Source organism: Taudactylus pleione, unplaced genomic scaffold (genome assembly GCF_031769625.1).
Source record: "Taudactylus pleione unplaced genomic scaffold, aTauple2 ptg000021l, whole genome shotgun sequence".
Lineage (NCBI taxonomy): Eukaryota > Metazoa > Chordata > Amphibia > Anura > Myobatrachidae > Taudactylus > Taudactylus pleione.
In genome coordinates this window covers 15827501-15835000 of record NW_028284423.1, presented here as the reverse complement: position 1 = coordinate 15835000, position 7500 = coordinate 15827501, and the positions used below count along the sequence as shown (strand labels likewise).

The 7500-nt window shown below is 32.3% G+C and overlaps 3 non-coding genes across 3 annotated transcripts; all 3 read right to left on the bottom strand.

The window, feature by feature from the left end:
• Nucleotides 1-439: 439 nt before the first annotated feature.
• TRNAC-GCA (transfer RNA cysteine (anticodon GCA)) lies at nt 440-511 on the bottom strand. The gene has a single exon. It is a non-coding gene; the product is annotated as a tRNA-Cys (tRNA).
• A 1324-nt stretch (nt 512-1835) lies between these two features.
• TRNAC-GCA (transfer RNA cysteine (anticodon GCA)) lies at nt 1836-1907 on the bottom strand. The gene has a single exon. It is a non-coding gene; the product is annotated as a tRNA-Cys (tRNA).
• Nucleotides 1908-5664: 3757 nt separating this feature from the next.
• Nucleotides 5665-5736, bottom strand: TRNAC-GCA (transfer RNA cysteine (anticodon GCA)). The gene has a single exon. It is a non-coding gene; the product is annotated as a tRNA-Cys (tRNA).
• Nucleotides 5737-7500: the final 1764 nt, after the last annotated feature.

Genomic DNA, 7500 nt, shown 5'->3' with positions numbered 1-7500 from the left:
AAGAGGGTGAGTATTAAAGTACACATGTTTCATGTTCAGTTATATTATACTATTCTAAATATATTACTATAGAAAGGACAGAAATTAAATTGAGGTTCTGGAACTGTTGGTGGGATTAGGGATTGAACTCAGACTGATATTGCAATAAGGCTTCTCCTACTTCTTCAGTTTAAGCATTTGGGAAAGAAAGTACTTTTTTAAGAGAAACTAGGTAGGTCCTTTATATTTGCCTTCTATAAATTATTGATTTCTGTAAAAATCTCTATCAAAAAAATGAAATCTACCACTCTAACTGTGCTATCAGGAAGTATATATTGTTAAAGTTTCACTTTTTTTGTTTTCTTGCTCTTACTTGTGTTAGCTTTTCCTGTACTTGAGTTTCAAACTAGCTGTAAACTGCAAATTGATTCAGTACCTTTACACATTAAAAGCTAGGTAAAGGGGGCACCCGGATTTGAAACAGGGACCTCTCGATCTGCAGTCGAATGCTCTACCACTGAGCTATACCCCCAATTGCATACAAGATTTTAAAACCATTCACATTGCAGTCAGAAAGTATAGGTGTTTGTACTATATATGTTGTCTTATAGGATAAAAAATTAATATGTATATTTATGGTGATGCTTTGGAGTTATTAATCTGGGCTTGATTGCAGAGTTCACATAGGTGTAAGCTGTGAGCATGCTCAAAAAGGAACTTTGATCATCTAAAGCTCCAATTTGGTCAGTTATAGTGATATCAGGACATATTGTGTCTTTATATTTTGGGAGGCCAAACAGAACTAAGAAAATACAAATTCTTAGCAACAAACCTATATAAATAATTTCAAAAAGAAGCTGACGACAGTATATTATTGCTAATAAAATAGGACATTTTGATTTTTGGGCTTGTGGGCTCAGGTGTTCAAAATTAATGTTTGATGCATAAACTCGAATGGCCTAGTTGCAAAATCAGTCTGAGATCAACCCCAATTACAACAACAGTTCCAGAATACTGCAATGTAATTGCTAAATAATTCCTTATTTAATTATCAAAGAGGGTGAGTATTAAAGTACACATGTTTCATGTTCAGTTATATTATACTATTCTAAATATATTATTATAGAAAGGACAGAAATTAAATTGAGGTTCTGGAACTGTTGGTGGGATTAGGGATTGAACTCAGTCTGATATTGCAATAAGGCTTCTATTACTTCTTCAGTTTAAGCATTTGGGAAAGAAAGTACTTTTTTAAGAGAAACTAGGTAGGTCCTTTATATTTGCCTTCTATAAATTATAGATTTCTGTAAAAATCTCTATCAAAAAACTGAAATCTGCCACTCTAACTGTGCTATCAGGAAGTTTATAATGTTAAAGTATCACTATTTAAGTGATGCTTTTCCTTATTTAATTATCAATGAGGCTGAGTATTAAAGTACACATGTTTCATGTTCAGTTAAATTATACTATTCTAAATATATTACTATAGAAAGGACAGAAATTAAATCGAGGTTCTGGAACTGTTGGTGGGATTAGGGATTGAACTCAGTCTGATATTGCAATAAGGCTTCTCCTACTTCTTCAGTTTAAGCATTTGGGAAAGAAAGTACTTTTTTAAGAGAAACTAGGTAGGTCCTTTATATTTGCCTTCTATAAATTATTGATTTCTGTAAAAATGTCTATCAAAAAAATGAAATCTACCACTCTAACTGTGCTATCAGGAAGTATATAATGTTAAAGTTTCACTTTTTTTGTTTTCTTGCTCTTACTTGTGTTAGCTTTTCCTGTACTTGAGTTTCAAACTAGCTGTAAACTGCAAATTGATTCAGTACCTTTACACATTAAAAGCTAGGTAAAGGGGGCACCTGGATTTGAACCAGGGACCTCTCGATCTGCAGTCGAATGCTCTACCACTGAGCTATACCCCCAATTGCGTACAAGCTTTTAAAAACATTCACATTGCAGTCAGAAAGTATAGGTGTTTGTACTATATATGTTGTCTTATAGGATAAAAAATTAATATGTATATTTATGGTGATGCTTTGGAGTTATTAATCTGGGCTTGATTGCAGAGTTCACATAGGTGTAAGCTGTGAGCATGCTCAAAAAGGAATTTTGATCATCTAAAGCTCCAATTTGGTCAGTTATAGTGATATCAGGACATTTTGTGTCTTTATATTTTGGGAGGCCAAACAGAACTAAGAAAATACAATTCTTAGCAACAAACCTATATAAATTATTTCAAAAAGTAGCTGACAACAGTATATTATTGCTAATAAAATAGGACATTTTGATTTTTGGGCTTGTGGGCTCAGATGTTCAAAATTAATGTTTGATGCATAAACTCGAATGGCCTAGTTGCAAAATCAGTCTAAGATCAACCCCCAATTACAACAACAGTTCCAGAATACTGCAATGTAATTGCTTAATAATTCCTTATTTAATTATCAAAGAGGGTGAGTATTAAAGTACACATGTTTCATGTTCAGTTATATTATACTATTCTAAATATATTACTATAGAAAGGACAGAAATTAAATTGAGGTTCTGGAACTGTTGGTGGGATTAGGGATTGAACTCAGACTGATATTGCAATAAGGCTTCTCCTACTTCTTCAGTTTAAGCATTTGGGAAAGAAAGTACTTTTTTAAGAGAAACTAGGTAGGTCCTTTATATTTGCCTTCTATAAATTATTGATTTCTGTAAAAATCTCTATCAAAAAAATGAAATCTACCACTCTAACTGTGCTATGAGGAAGTATATAATGTTAAAGTTTCACTTTTTTTGTTTTCTTGCTCTTACTTGTGTTAGCTTTTCCTGTACTTGAGTTTCAAACTAGCTGTAAACTGCAAATTGATTCAGTACCTTTACACATTAAAAGCTAGGTAAAGGGGGCACCCAGATTTGAACCAGTGACCTCTTGATCAGCAGTTGAATGCTCTACCACTGAGCTATACCCCCAATTGCGTACAAGATTTTAAAACCATTCACATTGCAGTCAGAAAGTATAGGTGTTTGTACTATATATGTTGTCATATAGGATAAAAAATTAATATGTATATTTATGGTGATGCTTTGGAGTTATTAATCTGGGCTTGATTGCAGAGTTCACATAGGTGTAAGCTGTGAGCATGCTCAAAAAGGAACTTTGATCATCTAAAGCTCCAATTTGGTCAGTTATAGTGATATCAGGTCATATTGTGTCTTTATATTTTGGGAGGCCAAACAGAACTAAGAAAATACAAATTCTTAGCAACAAACCTATATAAATTATTTCAAAAAGTAGCTGACAACAGTATATTATTGCTAATAAAATAGGACATTTTGATTTTTGGGCTTGTGGGCTCAGGTGTTCAAAATTAATGTTTGATGCATAAACTCGAATGGCCTAGTTGCAAAATGAATATGAGATCAAACCCCAATTACAACAACAGTTCCAGAATACTGCAATGTAATTGCTTAATAATTCCTTATTTAATTATCAAAGAGGGTGAGTATTAAAGTACACATGTTTCATGTTCAGTTCTATTATACTATTCTAAATATATTACTATAGAAAGGACAGAAATTAAATTGAGGTTCTGGAACTGTTGGTGGGATTAGGGATTGAACTCAGACTGATATTGCAATAAGGCTTCTCCTACTTCTTCAGTTTAACCATTTGGGAAAGAAAGTACTTTTTTAAGAGAAACTAGGTAGGTCCTTTATATTTGCCTTCTATAAATTATAGATTTCTGTAAAAATTGGTATCAAATAAATGAAATCTGCCACTCTAACTGTGCTATCAGGAAGTTTATAATGTTAAAGTATCACTATTTAAGTGATGCTTTTCCTTATTTAATTATCAATGAGGGTGAGTATTAAAGTACACATGTTTCATGCTCAGTTATATTATACTATTCTAAATATATTACTATAGAAAGGACAGAAATTAAATCGAGGTTCTGGAACTGTAAGTGGGATTAGGGATTGAACTCAGACTGATATTGCAATAAGGCTTCTCCTAATTCTTCATTTTTAACCATTTGGGAAAGAAAGTACTTTTTTAAGAGAAACTAGGTAGGTCCTTTATATTTGCCTTCTATAAATTATAGATTTCTGTAAAAATCTCTATCAAAAAAATGAAATCTACCACTCTAACTGTGCTATGAGGAAGTATATAATGTTAAAGTTTCACTTTTTTTGTTTTCTTGCTCTTACTTGTGTTAGCTTTTCCTGTACTTGAGTTTCAAACTAGCTGTAAACTGCAAATTGATTCAGTACCTTTACACATTTAAAACTAGGTAAAGGGGGCACCCAGATTTGAACCAGTGACCTCTTGATCAGCAGTTGAATGCTCTACCACTGAGCTATACCCCCAATTGCATACAAGATTTTAAAACCATTCACATTGCAGTAAGAAAGTATAGGTGTTTGTACTATATATGTTGTCTTATAGGATAAAAAATTAATATGTATAGTTATGGTGATGCTTTGGAGTTATTATTCTGGGCTTGATTGCAGAGTTTACATAGGTGTAAACTGTGAGCATGCTCAAAAAGGAACTTTGATCTTCTAAATCTCCAATTTGGTCAGTTATAGTGACATCAGAACATATTGTGACTTTATATTTTGGGAGGCCATACAGAACTAAGAAAATACAAATTCTTAGCAACAAACCTATAGAAATTATTTCAAAAAGTAGCTGACAACAGTATATTATTGCTATTAAAATAGGACATTTTGATTTTTGGGCTTGTGGGCTCAGATGTTCAAAATTAATGTTTGATGCATAAACTCGAATGGCCTAGTTGCAAAATCAGTCTAAGATCAACCCCCAATTACAACAACAGTTCCAGAATACTGCAATGTAATTGCTTAATAATTCCTTATTTTATTATCAAAGAGGGTGAGTATTAAAGTACACATGTTTCAAGTTCAGTTCTATTATACTATTCTAAATATATTACTATAGAAAGGACAGAAATTAAATTGAGGTTGTGGAACTGTTGGTGGGATTAGGGATTGAACTCAGACTGATATTGCAATAAGGCTTCTCCTACTTCTTCAGTTTAAGCATTTGGGAAAGAAAGTACTTTTTTAAGAGAAACTAGGTAGGTCCTTTATATTTGCCTTCTATAAATTATAGATTTCTGTAAAAATCTCTATCAAAAAACTGAAATCTGCCACTCTAACTGTGCTATCAGGAAGTTTATAATGTTAAAGTATCACTATTTAAGTGATGCTTTTCCTTATTTAATTATCAATGAGGGTGAGTATTAAAGTACACATGTTTCATGTTCAGTTAAATTATACTATTCTAAATATATTACTATAGAAAGGACAGAAATTAAATCGAGGTTCTGGAACTGTAAGTGGGATTAGGGATTGAACTCAGACTGATATTGCAATAAGGCTTCTCCTACTTCTTCATTTTTAACCATTTGGGAAAGAAAGTACTTTTTTAAGAGAAACTAGGTAGGTCCTTTATATTTGCCTTCTATAAATTATAGATTTCTGTAAAAATCTCTATCAAAAAAATGAAATCTACCACTCTAACTGTGCTATGAGGAAGTATATAATGTTAAAGTTTCACTTTTTTTGTTTTCTTGCTCTTACTTGTGTTAGCTTTTCCTGTACTTGAGTTTCAAACTAGCTGTAAACTGCAAATTGATTCAGTACCTTTACACATTAAAAGCTAGGTAAAAGGGGCACCCGGATTTGAACAAGGGACCTCTCGATCTGCAGTCGAATGCTCTACCACTGAGCTATACCCCCAATTGCATACAAGATTTTAAAACCATTCACATTGCAGTCAGAAAGTATAGGTGTTTGTACTATATATGTTGTCATATAGGATAAAAAATTAATATGTATATTTATTTTGATGCTTTGGAGTTATTAATCTGGGCTTGATTGCAGAGTTCACATAGGTGTAAACTGTGAGCATGCTCAAAAAGGAACTTTGATCATCTAAAGCTCCAATTTGGTCAGTTATAGTGATATCAGGTCATATTGTGTCTTTATATTTTGGGAGGCCAAACTGAACTAAGAAAATACAAATTCTTAGCAACAAACCTATATAAATTATTTCAAAAAGTATCTGACAACAGTATATTATTGCTAATAAAATAGGACATTTTGATTTTTGGGCTTGTGGGCTCAGGTGTTCAAAATTAATGTTTGATGCATAAACTCGAATGGCCTAGTTGCAAAATCAGTCTAAGATCAACCCCCAATTACAACAACAGTTCCAGAATACTGCAATGTAATTGCTTAATAATTCCTTATTTAATTATCAAAGAGGGTGAGTATTAAAGTACACATGTTTCATGTTCAGTTCTATTATACTATTCTAAATATATTACTATAGAAAGGACAGAAATTAAATTGAGGTTCTGGAACTGTTGGTGGGATTAGGGATTGAACTCAGACTGATATTGCAATAAGGCTTCTCCTACTTCTTCAGTTTAAGCATTTGGGAAAGAAAGTACTTTTTTAAGAGAAACTAGGTAGGTCCTTTATATTTGCCTTCTATAAATTATAGATTTCTGTAAAAATTGCTATCAAATAAATGAAATCTGCTACTCTAACTGTGCTATCAGGAAGTTTATAATGTTAAAGTATCACTATTTAAGTGATGCTTTTCCTTATTTAATTATCAATGAGGGTGAGTATTAAAGTACACATGTTTCATGCTCAGTTATATTATACTATTCTAAATATATTACTATAGAAAGGACAGAAATTAAATCGAGGTTCTGGAACTGTAGGTGGGATTAGGGATTGAACTCAGACTGATATTGCAATAAGGCTTCTCCTACTTCTTCATTTTTAACCATTTGGGAAAGAAAGTACTTTTTTAAGAGATTCTAGGTAGGTCCTTTATATTTGCCTTCTATAAATTATAGATTTCTGTAAAAATCTCTATCAAAAAAATGAAATCTACCACTCTAACTGTGCTATCAGGAAGTATATAATGTTAAAGTTTCACTTTTTTTGTTTTCTTGCTCTTACTTGTGTTAGCTTTTCCTGTACTTGAGTTTCAAACTAGCTGTAAACTGCAAATTGATTCAGTACCTTTACACATTAAAAGCTAGGTAAAGGGGGCACCCAGATTTGAACCAGTGACCTCTTGATCAGCAGTTGAATGCTCTACCACTGAGCTATACCCCCAATTGCGTACAAGATTTTAAAACCATTCACATTGCAGTCAGAAAGTATAGGTGTTTGTACTATATATGTTGTCTTATAGGATAAAAAATTAATATGTATAGTTATGGTGATGCTTTGGAGTTATTATTCTGGGCTTGATTGCAGAGTTTACATAGGTGTAAACTGTGAGCATGCTCAAAAAGGAACTTTGATCTTCTAAATCTCCAATTTGGTCAGTTATAGTGACATCACAACATATTGTGACTTTATATTTTGGGAGGCCAAACAGAACTAAGAAAATACAAATTCTTAGCAACAAACCTATAGAAATTATTTCAAAAAGTAGCTGACAACAGTATATTATTGCTATTAAAATAGGACATTTTG